At 35.9% G+C, this 20,224-nt stretch overlaps 1 protein-coding gene across 1 annotated transcript in view; it reads left to right on the top strand.

Moving 5' to 3' along the window:
- The first annotated feature begins 510 nt into the window (after positions 1-510).
- The window catches only part of SCN2A (sodium voltage-gated channel alpha subunit 2), a 150,409-nt gene continuing 130,695 nt past the window's right edge, over positions 511-20,224 (top strand). The window contains exon 1 of the mRNA XM_007450058.1: positions 511-747. The gene's annotated coding sequence lies outside the window, so the exon portion shown is untranslated. The remainder of the gene's footprint in view (positions 748-20,224) is intronic.

The following is a 20,224-nucleotide window of genomic DNA, read 5'->3' as shown; positions in this document are numbered from 1 at the left end:
TAACTTCAATCCTTTAACACCCCCAAATAACATTAATAACAACAACATAATGCCGAATTTCTCTAGTAGCAAAAACTTATACATCTCCACAAAGTGGTGTTCAAGAAATATAAATTTGACATCCAAAATTATTTTGTAGGCGATATATATTATTTTTGCAGATGGCAAATAAAGTTAAATAAGTTTTTAGGTAAGCAGTAAATTTTTAATAATGCTATGACAAGGTTCCATTTAATTTAAATACAATGTAAATAAATTGAAGTAAATCCCAAAGTAGGACTACAAATTAAAAAAAAATCATATGCTAATCCTTCTGAAATGTTTACTTTACAATTAATTAAGGTAGTTGATTTCAAATACAGTGGAATTATGGGCTATAACCACATCAAACTTACTAGACGTGGCATTGCCAAGGGATCATTAATGAAAATGATTCCACTTTTGGCCAGGAGATGGAGCTGTCATGTAAGATGCTGCCTTATATTTATTTATTTATTTTTTAAATTTAGCATGCTGCTTTCTAACAGACAGTGGGTACCATTGAGTATGTGTCAGAACAGAAAGCTAAGGCAGAAACAGAGAGGATGCTGCAGTCGTTCTTTCTTGTTTTTTCTCCTTCAGTGAGGATGGAACACGTGGGATTTTACTTTCTGCTCTAGTGGGAATTCTGAATAACTGTGTTGGAGAATATTGTATTTAACACATATGTGGATTCTGATCTATGATTTACAATTCCCTTTATTTGAGGTAAGCCAACATGATTCTATCTTTGACCTTTCAATGAATTGTTATTTATGTTAATGATGACATTTAAAATGTGTGCTTTGTGAGCTTAGATTTGGATCTAAGAGATTAAAAAGCTGTAATTCTGGCTGTTCTGCATCTTTAAATCTTCTTAGACTGAAATGAGCTCTGACTCTGACATGCTGTATTTTAATATTTCTTTGGCTTTCTGGCCTTTAGTGTCTATCTGTGGCCATATTTGTATACCTTTTGAAGGTAAAGCTTTCAAAGTGAAGGATAGATCTTCCTTTCACAAGGCAATCACTGCTTCTTAATGGGGTGAACAAATTGTAGAAATGTAATGAAGCAGATTAACATGGCAGTGGCTTTGCCAAAGCCCAGGGGTGAGCCTTCTGATAGCAGCCTCCGAGGCAGGCCAACATCTTGAGCCCAAAGGCCTTATGAACAGTTCCTGCTAGTAATGATGGTACAGATTATTTATGCTTTTTTCTCTTTTAGGAAAAATATGTAAGTCATTTCTCCCACATGAGTGGAAGATTTATGTAATGTGCTTAGTAGACTTGGAATGATGGTACAGACCCTGCCCCCTCCCTCCGGTATGGATGTGAGGAGTAAACTGAAAACAAATTAATTGCTGAGAAAATGAATTTTTCTTAGATTGTGGTGGATTTGTGATGATAGGACTGTGGCCATTTAAAATAGTTGATGTTGTATAAGATGCTCACATTTAAAATTATTTTTCATCATGTGACATGAGCTGTGCTAAAGAGTGGAATGACTCAGGAGCTGGAAATTGCATGCAACCGCCTTGCTTTTCTGCTGCTTCTCATGCTTTCCCCTAAATTCTCTTTCTATTATTATAAAATTAACAGGAAGAAAGCAATATAGAAATCCTGTATTTAAAAGTCCCAACTGTCATTTAGATGAATTTATAATGAAATTTAAAAATATTTAAAATTTATTTTGGTAAGATTGTTTTTAAATATCTCATTCCTTCCTTTTTTGAAAGAGCAGTGTGTCTGTATGGATGTGTGTGGTGCCAGTGGTGGAGGTGGCTGGTGGAGAGTGCAGAAGGATGTTTCTATCTTACTCATCATTTTTTCTGTAAACTGGTAGTTGTGCTGTGTCAGAGGTTGTGAAAGCTATGCAGAATGATTTTACAGAATGGTTCAAACCACCGAGAAAAAAAAATTCATTCTTTGACATTTGGAATCTATAAAGAGATTTAAGTTCCATACGATTGTATATGCATGAAAAAATTTTAGGAACACAGATTATTAGCATTTATCTATCTCATTATTTAACTAAAAACTCTTCTGGCCGAGAGATTTGAGTGGAATTCTCAGAGCCACATAACTAGAATCAGAGGCAAGACTAGAACGCTGATTGGCAGACAGTGTTCAATCTTTCATGGCAGTGACACAGTTTACCTCTAGTGTGAACATATCCAAATGGCATATACCAGGTGTGCTGATATTGACGTGTGTGTGTGTGTGTGTGTGTGTGTGTGTGTGTGTCTGGGCAAATTTTGTGCTCAATGGTATGTTATATACAGTGTTCAATTTTCTCAGGGCTCTTGACAAGGCATCCAAGAAAACTAAAACAACAACTATGGAGATTCTCTGTTTCTTAGTATTCTTCTTTCCCCATTCAATGAGGTATGTTATTCTACTCTATGCCCATGAATGATATGGGTGGTCACATACTAGCTCCCAACTCTATTCCTCCTACCTAATAGAACAGACTATAAATATGGTCGACCGACCCCTACAAGAACATCCTCTCATGCCCCTCGCCTTCCTTTTTTTTTTTAACCTCCTGTGCACAGGCTGCACCCTACTTCTTCAATATCTTGAGGGGAAAAATAGAGATTAAAATGTGTCACTTTTACATACAACATTTACAGAGAGTACCACAGACCTGCCAAGAACTGTCCATGGTACAGATTGAGATATAAACAAAGGTACATAGTTTATCTCATGAGTTTAACATGGAAATGTGCATGTACAGATAGTACTATAACTCAAAATATTATAAACATCAGATTGAAAATGAGGAAGGGTGGGAAAGTGAATGGGACAGGTATATGAGCACCTATCTGGTACCAGGCACTGTGTACATCCTGAGATTCAGAATAAGCCAACAGTCACAATTTCTGTCCATAAGGAACTTAGAGCCCAGAGAAAATGATGTTAAGGGGATATGATAGTTAAATTATATCTTTAAGAGTGAATTGGGTATAATTTAATAAAAATATAAAGTTGTTCTTTCCAGGCACAAAGGTGAGGCAGGCAAATACAAAGAAATAGTGAACTATTGGACATTATATAGGGAAATTATAAAGAATGGTAAATAATCCAATCTGTTGAAGCGTGAGGGTGTTGTATTTTTTTCCCTTGGAGCAGCAAAAGTAAGGATAATGAATCTGGCTTTTGATGTTATGCTTTTACATACTAACACATACTCTCACAGAGATGTTCTGGAAGAAGGTGAAAATTTTACATCCAAGTATCAGATTAGAAGGTAAAGCTGAATATATGGATGTATGAAGCTCTGGCAAGAATTAGGTCACACATAAATGAACATCAATAGGGAATAAAAGTGGAGTGAAGATGACTGGGATATAACTTTAAGAGTAGGTGGAGTAAAACAAGTTTAGAGAGAATATTAATTGATTGTAAAAAAATAATGGGATAAATTAAAGTAATAACAGTGTCATAGGAGACAAAGCAGTTAAACTGACTACCAATAGCAAACCCATAAAGTGATTAATAAGAGAATAGGGTAGGAGATGATGGACTTTGTTATTATTAGGTCATGGATGGATTTTAAAAGAAGAGGTTTAGTAGATTTGCATAGACATGGGCTTGGACTGAGGACTAAATGGGAAACAAAGCTGAAGAGTGATTTTAGATTTTAAGACATTTATCAGTGAAAGGAAATAAAGATAACACTTTTTAATCTTGAGGGGTAAGGTTCGATTTTACTTAGGGTTAGAGAAACCTCAGCCCCTTCACAGAGTAAGGATATAAAGTCAGTAGAGAGAAAGTGAAGAAAAAAGAAACAAAAAAATAAATAAAATTCCTACAGGAGACAAGACAGGGAAGGTTCAAGAATGTTTTTTTCTTTGAGACCAGAAGAAGACCAAAAAAATAAATAAAATTCCTACAGGAGACAAGACAGGGAAGGTTCAAGAATGTTTTTTTCTTTGAGACCAGAAGAAGACCAAAAAAATAAATAAAATTCCTACAGGAGACAAGACAGGGAAGGTTCAAGAATGTTTTTTTCTTTGAGACCAGAAGAGGAGATGATATAAAGGAAAGCTAATATAGCTCACTTTAGGTGCCCTGTTCTTGGAAATTAAATCCTTGTCTGTAAGATAAAATATCTCTTCTATTTAAATCAGTTGGTTCCTCAGAAAAGGCTATTTGTGGCATATGGACTTTCTGGAAGAAATAATTAATCCTCAGTATCAAAACACTTTCCATCAGAGAATATTTTAGTCACATTAATTCTTGATTTGGCAACTAATAACATTGTTTCACAGTAAGCTTATTGTACCCGCTTCAGTTATCTGTTTCTTAGTCAGAATGACCTGTTTTAAAACAGGTTCTGGGCTTCCCTGATGGCGCAGTGGTTGAGAGTCCGCCTGCCGATGCAGGGAACATGGCTTCGTGCCCCGGTCCGGGCGGATCCCACATGCCGCGGAGCGGCTGGGCCCGTGAGCCATGGCCGCTGAGCCTGCGCGTCCGGAGCCTGTGCTCCGCAACGGGAGAGGCCACAACAGTGAGAGGCCCGCGTACTGCAAAAACAAAAAGAAAACAAACAAAAAACCCCTAAAAAACAAGAGGTTCTATTTTGAACATGCATAAGATTAGACCAACACATATCTATTATACGTATCTAGTTAGTTTGATTAGTAAGGGCTGGTTTGCCAGCATCTACATTACATATTCAAGCTCTTGCCTTTTCCTTCCTCCATTTCATAAGTACTCACAAGGGTGTGTGTAAAGAGAAAAGAAAGTCAATTTAATTACGTGTCCTTCCCTTAGGGCGAACTAACCTCCTTTATAAAGAAGTTCTTTCTTTCTCACTTTCTATTGACAGTTCCAGAATCCTCTCACATCTTTCCTAGAGCCCATCTCTTCTAGGCATTCCATTGCAATCACATGCAATGGGACAGGAATGTGAAGCCTTGAAGAAGGCACAGGCATGATGAAGAATCCTGTCCTTCACACTGAAGCCTCTGAAAGAGCTGCTTTCTCAGGTCAGATTAATTCAGTTCAGTTTAGAATTGCTTAGGTAGAATATTACTTCCTTGTTTTAAGACCTGACTCTATTGAGTTATATGGTGAGCCTGACAGGCCATAGTGAGAACAGAAGCAGACATTTAGGTGGCAGTACAGACACAGATGACTTACCTTCTCTCAGGGCTGACCTTGGGCAACACTGTAAAGCAGATTTCACCCCTGCCCCTCCGTGTTCTTTTCTTCCCTCCTGTCCTCTTCTTTCAGGGGTCACCTTTAGATATGTTCCTAACTACCTCATTCAGCTTCTAAGCTTTATAAATGAGAGTGTCATTGTCTAGCCTCAAATTTGCAATTATTAAAATATTAAGACAGAATTAAATTTTATTTATGTTTGCTTTTATTCTTTTGTTACTAAAAAAATTGGGGTTATTATTGCCAGCTGTGGAACTCTTAACTCTTATCCATTTCAGAACTTGATGTTTATTTGTCTCCATATTTTCTTGACCAGCAGCATGGGCAGTTTGGGGGGCACAGATGGGACAATTGATGATTTGAAATGGGAACACTAATTCAAGTTCAATTCCATTAACGCCCATTGTCATGGACAATGCTTGGCAGTAGAGGTTCTGAGGAAAGTGCTAACTATGCAGCAGCAAACCTAGTGTTACCAAACTCAGGTTGGGCTACTTGTTGCTGAAGAATCCAATACTAGAGACAAGTATTGGGTAAAATGAAAGATAACTATTGAGGAAACCATCAATCCTGGGGAGAAGGTGGACTCTTGTCTCAGAAAACCAATTCCCCAACTCCCCAGGTTTTGTTCAGAGATTATATAGGGAAAAGAGGAAAGTGTTACCTCCTGGGAAGGGGGTAATCTCTTATTTTTAGAGATGATTGTCTTGATCATGTGGTTCCAAGTAGCCATCATGTCTTGCTTGTGATCTGAGCCACAAATTTCTGGTCAGCTAGTCCTTCTGGTTCCAACTGGTCTGGGTTCTATGGGGTTGTAGTCAGCAAACAGTCAACTTCTTCCACCTGGTGGGGTTTTCAGTATCTGCAAAACAGCTCAAAGGACATGGCTCGGATTATCATCTCTAGCCCTTGAGGAAGAACTAAAGGTCCTTCCTTGACTTTGTTTAATGGCTAAACTGATATCATTTTGTCTTGCTTGACAGTTTTCCTTTCTTTCTGCATTTTCTTACTTCTCTGATTAAATTTATTCTTTGGCTGAAGTTTTTCTACAGACAAGAGGCAGGTGTAGGACATCATAAGGGGCAGTGGTGGTCTGTCCCGGGAAGGCCCCATAGGGTCCTGCACAGTTACACTAGGTCATCACTTCTCAACTCAGTATACTTTCAAGAGATTGAATTCTATCTTTTGTTTGTTGTTAATTCCCTTTGAAAAATACTTATTTTATAATGTAATTTTATAATAAGTCATAGGAAACACAAGGCAGGTCTTAGAATAATATTTTTCAGATTTCTGTTCTAAGCAAACATGCTAAAAGGTACACATCAAGATCTTCTAAAATTTCTATTGAAAAAAACTTTTCTAACAAAGTTTACAAATACTTTTAATATCAACTTCATATCATTTTCAGATGCTTCCAATAGAAAAAAAAAGAAAAACCCACTACTTTTCCTATTTGTATCACCTTTTGCTCTATAAATTATTAATGCAATTTGCTCAGTGTGCTTTAAATACTGCTGATGGTTACAAACAAGTTTATTTCAAAGGGAAACCAATTTGGAAAATAATTCAAGTGATTTTAATATAAATTTTGTATTTTAAAATACTGTGGATTTGGATTTTGCTGGTACCTACTTCACATGTCTTATGTCTAGAATACAAGTTTAACATGATTTTCTCTAATGTTTAAATATAACAAAGTAAGATATATGAAAAAATTATTTGCTATGTTGGGAAAAGTTCTTGCTTTAGGATTCAAAAAAGAAGAAAGGTCATCATTCCAATGAAGGCAACTAAGCTTTTTTTTTTTTTTTGCGGTACGCTGGCCTCTCACTGTTGTGGCCTCTCCCGTTGCGGAACACAGGCTCTGGACGCGCAGGCTCAGCAGGCATGGCTCACGGGCCCAGCCTCTCCGCGGCATGTGGGATCTTCCCAGACCGGGGCACAAACCCGTGTCCCCTGCATCGGCAGGCGGGACTCTCAACCACTGCACCACCAGGGAAGCCCAGCAACTAAGCTTTTAATCATCAAAATGTAATTTCATATTATACTGATTTTAAGAGCATTAGAATTTTATATACATTTTAATGGTAATGATGAATACCATTAGCTATATAGTAGTGCCTACCGAAGTATTATTTCTATGTAGGAAAAGATGGCCTGCATCAAGAACATGAAGTGAAATCATATTAAAACTCAAAAGTAAAAGCTGTTCGCTTATCTCCCTATAATATTAACATATTACTGTGTTCTCTGCCTTATTGCATTTGGGTTTAGAGAAATTCGAGTGGGTGGAAGCAGAGGTGGAGGTGACTTTGCAAATCAAAAGTATAAATTTTTCCTGGTGATATTACATTAAACTATAAACTAGGAATGTATCACAAATGATTAACAGTTCCATAGCAATGGATATTTAGGGTTATTACCACTTTTGTTTTTTTTTTTTACTATTATAAAGAATGCTGCCCTGAACATCTGGATATATTTGTCTTTATCTACACATGAATTTGTGTAGGTAGGTCAAACATCCTGTTTGACATTTCCACCCCTTTGATCATATTGGGTTGGCCACAAAGTTCACTTGGTTAGTGAATACATTGTTCAATAAAGTTCTTGGTGAAAACAAAAAGTGTCTTTTATTTTTACTTAAAACCAAATGAATTTTTTGGCCAAGCCAATAGTCCAGATAGTCAGTAGTCCACATTTCCACCACAAACATTGTAATAGCTGTAATCTACTTTCTTTTACAGAAGGTAGACCCACTATAAAATTTTGAAGAAAAGTAAATAGAAAAGTTCTAGCACTAGAACAAGATGTTACAGGCTCATCTTGTATATTCCCTGCCCTAGTCTTATAATCAGCCATATCTGTAAGGAGCACTGATGCTTTTTATTGGAGAGTGGTATTGGAAACCAAGATCTGGGCACTAGGTGGATTCAACCTTTTTTACACAATTAGAGTAAACTGAAAATTGGAAAAACACCAAATGTTTTATAATAGAATTGTGGAAGTGGCTTCAAATTTGCTGGGAAGTTTGGTAATTCTTTTCATCTCTCTTTGATAAAGGCAATTTCCTATAATTTATATGTCTCCAGTGAATCACCTGCTCTTTTCCAGGCAAAGATCTAGAGACTTGAGATACAATGAAGAATGACGCAATACTTCTGTCATCAAATTCCAGTTGATACAGAAAATAAATTATTTTAAAATGTAAATGAACAAGGTAATTTCTGAGTAATAAATGCAATGAACACCAGTAAATAGAACAATATGAAAAAAGGACATGGTTGCAAGAGGGGAGGACAATTAGCTTTGGCTGGTTAAGAAAGGCATCAGTGAGGAGGTGGCATTTGAGTTGAAATAAATTTTCAGCCAGGAGAAGATCCAGGGCTGTGTGTTTCAAAGAGAAGGAATTGTGAGTGCAAATACCCTAAGGAAAGAGAGGCCAAACCTTATAGGAATTTGTAAATTATTATAAAGGTTTAATTATTATTTGAAGTGCAACTAGAAGCCATCAGTAGGATTTAAGTAGAAACTGACATAATCTGATTTGTGTTTTTAAATGATCATTCTGGCTCTTTGTGGAGAATGGATTATAGGGAAACAGGAATGAAATTAGAGAAATCCTTAATGAGATAGTTTTCTCTCCAGGTGAGAGGCAGTGCTGGTTTAGACTAGCTGGTAGCAGTGATGATGGAGATGTATGAGCAGAGTTCACGGAATCTTGTGAATATACATAGTAAACCTGACTCTGGGTGATGGAGCTAGAGATGAAAGAGCCAGGATTAAATTTTTCTGTGGGATTTCAGTGAGAGTGGAAGAAGCCTTCAGGGGAAATCCCCATTTCATGAGCAGTCCCAAGTCGACAAAAGACTCAAGGACTCAAACTTTTAGTTTCTTAAAATTATCGATGCAGCACTAATTGCACAGTTTCAGTTTTTGAGTGTGGTTTCAGTGAAACTTCTGCTGGACCACAGTGTCCATTTCTTCCTCCCATTAAATTTAAACTAATTTGAATTTTCCTTTGCCAGAAAGCGAACATACGCTCATTAGAGTCCATTTAGAAAACACACATGAAAAAACTAAAGGACATATATATTCCTACATTTTATACCATAAATATATTTATTAGTTACTTGGTTAGTTCTTTTATAAACATGTGCTCATGCTGTACTCCCTTTTTAAAAAACTGCTTTTTGTTTTCTTTGTTCTCATATGCAGTCATTTTTATGCCTGCATATTATTCTATCATATGACAACACCAAATTTTCTTTAGCAAAAATCCTGTTGTTGAGCACTTGGAGTTTTTCAATATTCCATTGTGACAAATATTTCAACAAGCAGTATGTAAGCTAAAATTTTATATACATTTTTATTGTGTTCTTATGATAAATTTTTAGATGTTGAACTGCTTGATTAAATGATATGCACATTTTCAAGGTTCTATTTGTGTAATTGCCACATAGAAAATTTGTGTGATTTACATTTTCCATAAGCGTTGCATACAAATGCCAATTTCTTTGTAAGCATGCTAATACTAGGTTGAAGCATTAATTTTTTTCAAATTTGGTAGTTGAAAATATAATGCCTTTGCTAAATTGAGAGTGAAGTTAAAATTTTTGCCTGATTTTTTAAAAAATGAGACTTTGTGTCTTTCTTTTATGAATTGTTTTCTCATATCTGTCACCCAGTTTGTCTTTCTTTCTTTTTTTTTTTTTGGCCGTACCACATGGCTTGTGGGATTTTAGTTACCCAGCCAGGAATTGAACCCGGGCCCTTGGCAGTGAGAGTGCAAAGTCATAACCACTGGACTGCCAGGGAATTCCTGTCCAGTTTGTCTTATTGTGATCATATTTACTGATTTATATGAGGATTTTTAATGTGTTTTAAATATAGCATTTAAAAACAAATTCTCTATCATAGCAATTGTTTTCCAATTCATAGTGCCTTTTATTTATTTATTTTTATTGGGGTATAGTTGCTTTACAATGTTGTGTTAGTTTCTGCTGTACAACGAAGTGAATCAGCTGTATACATATATCTCCTCTCTCTTGGACCTCCCTCCCACCTCCACCACCCCCATCCCACCCTTCTAGGTCATCATACAGCACCAAGCTGAGGTCCCTGCGCTATACAGCAGGTTCCCACTAGCTATCTGTTTTACACATGGTAGTGTATATATGTCAGTCCCAATCTTCCAATTCATTCCCCTTTCACCCTGTGTCCACATGTCCATTCTCTATGTCTGCATCTCTATTTGTGCCCTGCCAATAGCTTCATCTGTACCATTTATTCTAGATTCCATATATATGAGTTAATATACAATATTTGTTTTTCTCTTTCTGGCTTACTTCACTCTTATGACAGACTCTAGGTCCATCCATATCTCTATAAATGACCCGATTTCATTCCTTTTTATGGCTGAGTAATATTCCATTGTATTTATGTACCACATCTTTATCCATTCATCGTCGATGGACATTTAGATTGCTTCCATGCCCTGGCTATTTTAAATAGTGCTGCAATGAACATTGTGGTACATGTATCATTTTGAATTATGGTTTTTCTCAGGGTATATGCCCAGTAGTGGGATTGCTGGGTCACATGGTAGTTCTATTTTTAGTTTTTTAAAGGGCATCCATACTGTTCTGCATAGTGGCTGTATCAATTTACAGTCCCACCAACAGTGCAACAGGGTTCCCTTTTCTCCACACCCTCTCCAGCACTTACTGTTTGTAGATTTTTTGATGGCCATTCTGACCGGTGTGAGGTGATACCTCATTGTAGTTTTGATTTGCATTTCCCTAATAATTAGTGATGTTGAGCATCTTTTCATGTACCTCTTGGCCATCTGTATGTCTTCTTTGGACAAATGTCTATTTAGGTCTTCTGCCCATTTTTTATTTGGGTCCTTGTTTGTTTGTTTTTGATATTGAGCTGCATGAGCTCCTTGTATATTTTGGAGATTAATCGTTTCTCAGTTGCTTCATTTGCAAATATTTTCTCCCGTTCTGAGGGTTGTCTTTTTGTCTTGTTTATGGTTTTATTTGCTGTGCAGAAACTTTTAAGTTTAATTAGGTCCCATTTGTTTATGGCTGTTTTTATTTTCATTGCGCTATGAGGTGGATCAAAAAAGAGCTTACTGTGATTTATGTCAAAGAGTGTTCTTCCTATGTTTTCCTCTAAGAGTTTTATAGTGTCCAGTCTTACATTTAAGTCTTTAATCCATTTGGAGCTTATTTTTGTGTATGGTGTTAGGGAGTGTTCTAATTTCATTCTTTTACATGTAGCTGTCCAGTTTTCCCAGCACCACTTACTGAAGAGACTGTCTTTTCTCCATCGTATATTCTTGCCTCCTTTGTCATAGATTAGGTGACCATAGATGCGTGGGTTTGTCTTTGGGCTTTCTATCCTGTACCATTGATCTATATTTCTGTTTTTATGCCAGTACCATACTGTCTTGACTACTGCAGCTTTGTAGTATAGTCTGAAGTCAGGGAGCCTGATTCCTCCATCTCCATTTTTCTTTCTCAAGATTGCATTGGCTATTCGGGGTCTTTTGTGTTTCCATACAAATTGTGAAATTTTTTGTTCTAGTTCTGTGAAAGATACCATTGGTAGTTTGATAGGGATTGCATTGAATCTGTAGATTGCTTTGGGTAGTATAATCATTTTCACAATGTTGATTCTTCTGATCAAAGAACATGGTATATCTCTCCATCTGTTTGTATCATCTTTGATTTCTTTCATCACTGTCTTATAGTTTTCTGCATACAGGTCCTTTGTCTCCTTAGGTAGGATTATTCCTAAGTATTTTATTCTTTTTGTTGCAGTGGTAAATGGGATTGTTTCCTTAATTTCTCTTTCTGATCTTTCATTGTTAGTGTATAGGAATGCAAGAGATTTCTGTGCATTAATCTTGTATCCTGCAACTTTACCAAATTCATTGATTAGCTCTAGTAGTTTTCTGGTAGCATCTTTAGGATTCTCTATGTACAGTATCATGTCATCTGCAAACAGTGACAGTTTTACTTCTTTTCCAATTTGGATTCCTTTTATTTCTTTTTCTTCTCTAATTGCTATGGCTAGGACTTCCAAAACCATGTTGAATAATAGTAGTGAAGGTGGGCATCCTTGTTTTATTCCTGATCTTAGAGGAAACGCTTTCAGTTTTTCACCATTGAGAATGTTAGCTGTGAGTTTGTTGTATATGGCCTTTATTATATTGAGGTAAGTTCCCTCTATGCCAACTTTCTGGAGAGTTTTTATGATAAATGGCTGTTGAATTTTGTCAAAAGCTTTTTCTGTGTCTATTGAGATGATCATATGGTTTTTCCTCTTTAATTTGTTAATATGGTATATAACACTGATTGATTTGTGTATATTGAAGAATCCTTGCATCCCTGGGATAAAGGCCACTTGATCATGGTGTATGATCCTTTTAATATGTTGTTGGATTCTGTTTGCTAGTATTTTCTTGAGGATTTTTGCATCTGATGGGTCTGTAATTTTCTTTTTTTGTGATTTCTTTGTCTGGTTTTGGTATCGGGGTGATGGTGGCCTTGTAGAATGAGCCTTGGAAGTGTTCCTTCCTCTGCAATTTTTTGGAAGAGTTTGAGAAAGATAGGTGTTAGTTCTTCTCTAAATATTTGATAGAATTCACCTGTGAAGCCATCTGGTCCTGTACTCTTGTTTGTTGGAAGATTTTTCATCACAGTTTCAATTGCATTACTTGATAGCTCTGGCTATATTTTCTATTTCTTCCTGGTTCAGTCTTGGAAGGTTGTACCTTTTAAAGAATTTGTCCATTTCTTCCAGGTTGTCCTTTTTATTGGCATATAGCTGCTTGTAGTAGTCTCTTATGATCCTTTGTATTTCTGCAGTGCCAGTTGTAATTTCTCCTTTTTCATTTGTAATTGTATTGATTTGAATCCTTTCCCTTTTTTTCTTGATGAGTCTGGCTAAAGGTTTATCAGTTTTGTTTATCTTCTCAAAGAACCAGCTTTTAGTTTCATTGATTTTTGCTATTGTATTTTTCATTTCTATTTCATTTATTTCTGCTCTGATTTTTATGATTTGCTTCCTTCTAAATTTGGATTTTGTTCTTCTTTCTCTAGTTGCTTAAGGTGTAAGTTTAGGTTATTTATTTGAGATTTTTCTTGTTTCTTGAGGTACAATTGACTTGCTATAAAATTCCCTCTTTGCACTAATTTTGCTGCATCCCATAGGTTTTGGGTCATCGTGTTTTCGTTGTCATTTATTTCTATGTATTTTTTAATTTCCTCTTTGATTTTTTCAGTAATATTTTGGTTATTTAGTAGCGTATTGTTTAGCCTCTGTGTGTGTGTTTTTTACAGCTTTCTTCCTGTAATTGATTTCTAATCTCATAGCGTTGTGGCTGGAAAAGATGCTTGATACGATTTCAGTTTTCCTAAATTTATCGAGTCTTGATTTGTGACCCCATGTGTGATCTATAATAGAGAATATTCCGTATGTACTTGGGAAGAAAGTGTATTCTGCTGCTTTCAGGTGGAATGTCCTATAAATTAAGTCTATCTGGTGTATTGTGTCATTTAAAGCTGTGTTTCCTTATTTATTTTCTGTCTGGATGATCTGTCCACTGGTGTAAGTGGGGTGTTAAAGCCTCCCATTATTATTGTGTTACTCTCAATTTCCCCGTTTATGGCTGTTAGCATTCACCTTATGTATTGAGGTGCTCCTATGCTGGGTGCGTAAATATTTATAATTGTTATGTCTTCTTGGATTGATCCCTTCATCATTATGTAGTGTCCCTCCTTGTCTCTTGCAACAGTCTTTATTTTAAAGTCTGGTTTATCTGATATGATTATCGCTACTCCAGCTTTCTTTTGATTTCTATTTGCATGGAATATATTTTTCCATCCCCTCACTTTCAGTCTCTATGTGTCTCTAGGTCTGAAGTGGGTCTCTTGTAGATAGCATATATATGGGTCTTCTTTTTGTATCCTTTCAGCCAGTCTGTGCCTTTTGGTTGGAGCATATAATCCATTTACGTTTAAGGTAATTATTGATATGTATGTTACTATTACCATTTTCTTTATTGTTTTGGCTTTGTTATTGTAGGTCTTTTCCTTCTCTTGTGTTTCCTGCCTAGAGAAGTTCATTTATCATTTGTTGTAAAGCTTGTTTGGCGCTGCTGAATTCTCTTAGCTTTTGCTTGTCTGTAAAGCTTTTGATTTCTATTGAATCTGAATGAAATCCTTGCTAGGTAGAGTAATCTTGGTTGTAGGTTTTCCCCTTTCATTATGTTAAATATATCCTGCCACTCGCTTCTGGCTTGTGGAATTTCTGCTGAAAAATCAGTTGATAACCTTATGGGGATTCCCTTGTATGTTATTTTTTGCTTTTCCCTTGCTACTTTTATATTTTTTCTTTGAATTTAATTTTTGTTAGTTTGATTAATATGTGTCTTTGAATGTTTCTCCTTGGGTTTATCCTGTATGGGACTCTCTGCACTTCCTGGACTTCAGTGACTATTTCCTTTCCCATGTTAGGGAAGTTTTCATCTATAATCTCTTCAAATATTTTCTCAGACCCTTTCTTTTTCTCTTCTTCTTCTGGGACCCCTATAATTTGAATGTTGGTGTGTTTAGTGTTTTCCCAGAGGTCTCTGAGACTGTCCTCATTTCTTTAAATTCTTTTTTTTTATTCTGTTCTGTGGCAGTTATTTCCCAATTCTGTCTTCCAGCTTACTTATTTGTTCTTCTGCCTCAGTTATTCTGCTATTGATTCCTTTTAGTGTATTTTTCATTTCAGTTATTGTGTTGTTCATCACTGTTTGTGTGTTCTTTAGTTCTTCTAGATCCTTGTTAAACATTTCTTGTATTTTGTCTGTCCATGCCTCCATTCTATTTCTGAGATTTTGTATCATCTTTACTATCATTACTCTGCATTCTTTTTCAGGAAGGTTGCCTATTTCCTCTTCATATATTTAGTTTTGTAGGTTTTTACCTTGCTCCTTTGCCTGTAACATATTTTTCTGTCATCTAATTTTTTTGATGCGTTGGGCTGTGTTCCTGTCTTGCTGGTTGTTTGGCCTGAGTCATCCAGCACTGGAGTTTTCAGGCAGTTGGGTGAAGCCAGGTCATGGTGCTGAGATGAGGACCTGGTCTCATGGGATTCCTCCCTTCCCCTGAGGTGTCCAAGGCCCCCCACCAGCACCTAGTAGGTGCCCTAGTTGTGAGGAGATGCGAACTCTATGTCCTCCTACTCTGCCATCTTGACTCCGCCCCTCTGTAGTGTCTTTTAATATTTTATGTATGTAGAAGTTATACATATGCTTAATTTATATATGTTATATATATACTTACTTATATTACACATTATTTATATATGTGTAAAATTTTGATGCTCTCCCATAGTTGAGTAACAGAAATACTACTTATCTGAAGGTTATATAAATATTCAGCATTTTAAGTGTTTTATTTTTTTAAGTTTTAGCTTATCTAGTGTCTTATGACAATAAATAGTGTGAACTAGGGATCCAACTTTTTGTTCTTTCATAGTCTTTATATTTTTCTTTCAGTTTTATTGAGATATAATTGACAAACAGCACAGTATAAGGTTAAGGTGTACAGCATAATGATTTGACTTACATACATCATTCAATTATTACCACAGTAAGTTAAAGAACCTCTATCATCTAATATAGATACAAAATTAAAGAACAGAAATAAAATATTTTCCTTGGGATTAAAATTCTTAGAATTTACTTTCTTAACAACTTTAATCTATAAGGTACATCTGTGTTAATTATATTTATCAGGTTGTACATCACACCTCTAGTACTTATTTATCTTATAACTGGAAGTTCATACCTTTTTTTTTTTTTTCTTTCTTTCTGCAGTATGCGGGCCTCTCACTGTTGTGGCCTCTCCCATTGCAGAGCACAGGCTCCGGATGCGCAGGCTCAACGGCCATGGCTCACGGGCCTAGCCGCTCCGTGGCATGTGGTATCTTCCCAGACCAGGCACGAACACGTGTCCCCTGCATTGGCAGGTGCACTCTCAACTACTGTGCCACCAGGGAAGCCCAGAAGTTCATTCATACCTTTTGACTACCTTTATCCACTTTCCCTTCCCTCCACCCCCTGCCTCTGGTAGCCACAAATCTGACCTCTTTTTCTCTGAGTTTTCTTGTTTGTTGTTTTGGTTGGTTTTGAAATATAATTGACCTGAAACACTATTTTCGTTCCTGGTACACAACATAGTGATTTGTTATTTGTGTATATTTCAGAATGATCACCATGATAAATCTAGTTACCCTCTGTCACCATACAAAATATTACATAATTATTGACTATATTCCCCATGCTGTACGTTTCATACCTGTGACTCATTTATTTTGTAACTGAAAGTTTATACCTCTTAATCTCCCTTGCCTATTTCTCCCTTCCCCCCAGCCCCTCTGGCAACCACCTGTTTGTTTTCTGTATCTATGACTGTTTGTATTTAATTATGTTTGTTCAGTTGTTTTGTTTTTAAGATTTCACATATAAATGAAATCATACAGTATTTGTCTTTCTCTGTCTGCCTTATTTCACTAAACATAAACCCCTCTAGGTCCATCCATGTTGTTGCAAATGGCATGATTTCATTCATTATATGGCTTAGTAATATATATATATATATATATATATATGGCACATATTCTTTATCCATTCATCTATTGAGTGAAACCTAGGTTACTTCCATATTTTGGCTATTGTGAATAATGCTGTAGTGAACATAGGGGTGCACATATCTTTTCAAGTTAGTGTTTTTGTTTTCTTTGGATAGATTCCCAGGAATGAAATTGCTGGATCATATGGTAGTTTTATTTTTAGTTATTTGAGGAACCTCCGTACTGTTTGCTACAGTGGCTATACCAATTTAGATTCTCACCAATGGTGCACAAGTGTTCCCTTTTCTTCACATCCTCACCAACACTTGTTATTTGTTGTCTTTTTGATAATAGCCCATCTGATAGGTATGAGATGACATCTTGTTTTGGCTTTGATTTGTATTTTCCTGTTGATTAGTGATGTTGAGCATCTTTTCATGTGCCTGTTGGCCATCTGTATGTCTTCTTGGGAAAAATGTCTATTCGGGTCCTCTGTCCACTTTTTAATTGGGTAGTTTGGGTTTTTTTGATGTTTAGTTGTATGAGTTCTTTGTATATTTTGATATTAACCTCCTACTGAATGTGTCATTTGCAAATATCTTCTTTCATTCAGCAAGTAGCCTTTTCATTTTGTTGATAGTTTTCTTCACTGTGCAACAGCTTTTTAGTCTTATGTTATGTCTCATTTGTTTATTTTTGCTTTTGTTTCCCTTGCCAGAGGAGACATAACCCCCCCAAATATTGCTAAGACTGATGTCAAATAACATACTATGTTTTCTTGTAAAAGTTTTATGGCTTCAAATCCTACATTTAAGTCTTTAATCCATTTTGAGTTTGTTTTCATATATGGTGTGTGAAAGTAGTTCAATTTTATTCCTTTGCAGGTAGCTGTCCAGTTTTCACAACACCAGTTTTTGAAGAGATTGTCTTTTCCCCCATTGTATATTCTTGTCTTCTTTATCATAGACTAATTGCTCATATAAGTGTAGGTTCATTCCTGGACTCTGTATTCTGTTCCATTGATCTATGTGTCTGTTTTTCTGCCAGTACCATACTGTTTTGATGATCATAGTTTTGTGGTATAGTTTGAAAACAGGGCACATGATAATTCCAGCTTTGTTCTTCTTTCTCAGGACTGTTTTGACTATTTGGGGTCTTTTGTGTTTCCTAAAAATTTTAGAATTATTTGTTCTAGTTCTGTTAAAAATAACATTGGTATTTTGATAAGGATTGCATTGAATCAATAGATCACCTTTGGGTAGTATGGTCATTTTAACAATATTAATTTTTTCAATCCATGAGCATGGTATATCTTTCCAACTGTTTGTTCTGTCTTCAGTTTCTTTCATCAGTATTGAATAGTTTTCTGAGTACAGGTCATTTACCTCCTTAGTTTTATTCTTTTTGATATGATCGTAAATGGGATTGTTTTCTTAATTTCTTTTTCTGATACTTTGTTGTTAGTGTATAGAAATACAACAGATTTCTGTGTATTAATTTTGTATCCTGCAGCTTTACTAAATTTATTAATGAGTTCCAGTAGTTTTTTGGTGGCATCTTTAGGATTTTCTATGTATAGTATTATGTCATCTGCAAGCAGTGATAGTTTTACCTTTTACTTTCCAATTTGGAGTCCATTTATTTGTTTCCTGTCCAATTGCTGTGGCTAGTGGTGAGAGTGGGTATCCTTGTCTTTTTTCTGATCTCAGAGGGAAATGCTTTCAACTTTTCATCCTTGAGTATGATGTTAGTTGTGGGCTAGTCATATATGGTCCTTATTATATTGAGATATTTTCCCTCTATACCTACTTTGTTGAGAGATTTTATCACGGATGTTGAATTTTGTGAAAAGCTTTTCCTGCATCTATTGAGATGATCATATTATCTTTAGTCTCATTTGTTAATTTGGTGTATGACAATGATTGATTTGTGGATATTGGACCATCTCTGCGTCCCTGGGATAAATCCCACTTGATATGGTGTATGAGAGTCCGCCTGCCATGCAGGGGACACGGGTTCGTGCCCTGGTCCAGGAAGATCCCACATGCTGCGGAGCGGCTAGGCCCGTGAGCCATGGCCGCTGAGCCTGCGCATGGCCGCTGAGCCTGCGCACTTTTTAAATTAATGATTAGTCAGTAGTTCCATGACAATCTTTTCCAGTAAGATAACTTTTATCTTTATGTTAAAAAGCCATTGTTATTTTATGTTAGTTTTTAATATCTAGTCTTGAGCCTTGTCATGGGCATTTGATTCCATATCAATGACTAGTTTATTTAATTGTATTTAAATATGAAACTTTACAATATATTTTAATATATAAGCCCCAAATGCTTATCTTTTGACCCAACTTTTCTACTTCTAAGAATTGGTTTTATAGATACTCTCACACATGGTATTCATTACAGCAATGTTTGTAAAAAGCAAAACCTGGGAATGACCTAAATATCCATTAATAGGAACACATTTAATCAGTTTTAGTGATCTATATAATAAGCATTCCATAGATATTAAAAATAATTTTAGGGCTTCCCTGGTGGCGCAGTGGTTGAGAGTCCGCCTGCCAATGCAGAGGACACGGGTTTGTGCCCCGGTCCGGGAAGATCTCACATGCCGCGAAGCGGCTGGGCCCATGAGCCTTGGCCGCTGAGCCTGCGCGTCTGGAGCCTGTGCTCCGCAACGGGAGAGGCCACAGCAGTGAGAGGCCTGCGTACCGCAAAAATAAATAAATAAATAATAGTAATAGTAATTTTAGACTTTCATATACTGATGTGGAAAAATGGTCAAGACTGTAAAGTGAATGATCAATATTGTGCAGTGAAAGAAGGTTTCATAACATCATGTATGGCATTATCTCATCTGTGGGAAAAAAAGAAAGGAAAAGAAAAGGGTTGTAATTTCATATATGTAGGTATATATTTACATATATTTAGAACTATTTTGGATGACTCTACAAGGTATTTTTTACAGTGGTTATTTTGAGGGAAGACTTGTGTGGGAAGATTGGTATGTAGGATATTTATTTTTACTTTATTTTCCTTTATTCAGTTTGCATTTTTAATAGTAATCATGCATTTCTTTTGTAGGTTAAAAATACAAATAGAATATTCTTCACTATTTGCATCTGACAAGAAGATAATATTTCACCTTTGATGTATAAATGTTACAATTCATACAAAAGTATTTTTCGTTGTGCCTCCGTACTGACTGGATATAGATTAATAATCTTTATCCTAAGTGAGGTTCTTCAGAGGTTTTTATTTTGTGTATGCTTTATTCTTTCTCTTTTTAACATCATAAATCTATTCAAAACTAAAAGCCAATACAGGATAAAATATTGATTCAAAATATTTCTACATGTGGATATACATCTTCTTAGGAGTTTGCACAAGTATATAATCCTT

The sequence above is a fragment of the Lipotes vexillifer genome, unplaced genomic scaffold (assembly GCF_000442215.2).
Source record: "Lipotes vexillifer unplaced genomic scaffold, Lipotes_vexillifer_v1.1 scaffold330, whole genome shotgun sequence".
Lineage (NCBI taxonomy): Eukaryota > Metazoa > Chordata > Mammalia > Artiodactyla > Lipotidae > Lipotes > Lipotes vexillifer.
Note: the sequence above shows the minus strand (reverse complement) of the source record. Positions and strands in the feature narration are given on the sequence as shown.